The sequence below is a fragment of the Medicago sativa genome, chromosome 2, assembly GCF_051527215.1.
Source record: "Medicago sativa cultivar Bolivia chromosome 2, Bolivia_mono, whole genome shotgun sequence".
Lineage (NCBI taxonomy): Eukaryota > Viridiplantae > Streptophyta > Magnoliopsida > Fabales > Fabaceae > Medicago > Medicago sativa.
In genome coordinates, this window is record NC_140750.1 from 68,750,843 (window position 1) to 68,752,846 (window position 2,004).

The 2,004-nt window shown below is 32.8% G+C and overlaps 1 long non-coding RNA gene across 1 annotated transcript; it reads right to left on the reverse strand.

Annotated features, from left to right (window-relative positions):
- Positions 1-478: 478 nt before the first annotated feature.
- Positions 479-2,004, reverse strand: LOC146950080 (uncharacterized). The gene is made up of 3 exons (XR_015025461.1): positions 1,868-2,004; positions 1,663-1,783; positions 479-695 (listed from the first exon to the last, which is right to left on the reverse strand). It is a non-coding gene; the product is annotated as an uncharacterized LOC146950080 (long non-coding RNA).

Genomic DNA, 2,004 nt, shown 5'->3' on the forward strand with positions numbered 1-2,004 from the left:
ATCATGTGTAGTCAACATTTTGAAACGCATCTCAGAGCAGTGAATAAGGAGGCATGCTTGATCATGAAGTTTCCTCACGTTGCATACTTGAAATTTTGGTAACAACTACTTTCTCACTCAGAAACATTTCAATTTTTAATGGAGTGGAGATTGTGAATATGTGATATTCTATGTTTGGTGGAGTTTCAGTCAACCACAATGCCTTGACTGAGAAGAAAGAAAATGAAAATGAGGAAAAATAGTGTTGATGGTTCATCATATGAATGTTAGGATAAATTAAATAAATCTAAAAATTCCCTTCAAAAAAAATCTAAATATTAAAAATACTTGTGCACTAATCATCACACGTCTCACTTGATCATGTTAGCAATATCCTGAATATTTTTACTTAATTATTGTGCAAGCATTTGCCAACTGTAGTTCAAGATTGGCAAATATATGAACAAATGAAGTGTGCCATATTATGATCTCAACAAAGTATCAAACAATGTGATAGGCATTGAACTTCAAACAAACAAACAAGTTGGGATAATCTCAAAGTTGAAATAACGGAATAACAAGGCCACTGAGAATGGTTCTTATTTAACGATGAACAAAATGTACAAAATGCATATGGCAACCACCATTAACACAATTACCAATGCAACCAGCCTTGTCGCCATGTATCCATACCAAGTCTTTCCAAAAGCTTGTGCCTGAAAGAAAAAAAAAAACAAAAATTTAGTCCCTAAACTATGTAAATATAATAAGTAGCTCGCATGAAATCTGTCATTTAATTACTACGTATATAACAATTTATCCATGTAGTCCCTAACATCTTAATAACAGGGACTAAATTCATGAATTTCACTTCACACAGTTAAAGGACTATTTCTATATTTACATAGTTTAGGATCTATCTTAGAGGGTGATAGTTTAAGAACTAATCATAAAGTCAATTCGCATAAAAACGACTCTAACCAAATAAAAATCTTTTACAATATATCATATCCTAACTACTAATACAATCAGGTGTGCTACATGGCACACTCTAATTGGTGAATGTCACCTACCATTGGCGTCTTAATGACACCAAAGTGGGATTCAATGGATCATATACTACATTAGGGAACACTAAACACTTTCATTTTGATTTTTTTTTTATGTACTCCCTCCGAACCCAAATATAAACAAACCATGACACATTTCACCATAATAATATATTCCCCAAAAATACCCTTCAACTAATATTCAAATGAAACAAGTTCTCATTGAAAATTAAATGAATAGAGAGAATTCAATTTTTTTTATTAAACTGTGAATAATAAACGGTGTTAACTATCATTCAGAGTGTGAATTTAAGTTATTTTTCTTATATTTAAATCCAGAGGGGCCAGTACATTAGCATGCTACAATTTTATTTTATTTTTGTTAAATAATTTAGTGGCCAGTAATTCACCTTTTTAGGTGAATGTGTGAGGTGTCTAGGGTTCGAACCCCGACCCTTGATGTAATGTTCCTACTATCTGAGCTAAGCTTTACTGGGACACATGCTACAACTTTTATTTGGACCAAAAACCTATTAACTTTGTTTTGAAAAAAAACTAAGGTTCATGGGTATTGATATATAATTTAATTTTATTAAAATCACTTTTTCTGAACAATAGAGAAGACCCACTCTACCTTTACAACTTTTTTTGTCATGACACCTTTAACCTCAAAAATCTGAGCTTCCTCCTTAGCAAGCTCGCTCATCTCATCCTGATGATCACTACAGTACTTCATATGTTCCTTCAACTTTAAACTGTATAGAGGTTAATACATAAGCCAAAATAACAACACAAACTCACCAGCTTAAACTTAACAGCACAAAACATAAAGTTAATACCCAAATTCCTTGCTAAGGCTGTAAGGAGGAGTTGTAGAAGCCTTCTCAGGACCATATTCAGATATAAAGTCGGTCTTTACTCGCTCAAGAAAGGTCAAGGGAAACTGTGTTAATCCTCTGGCAACAACACAGTATGC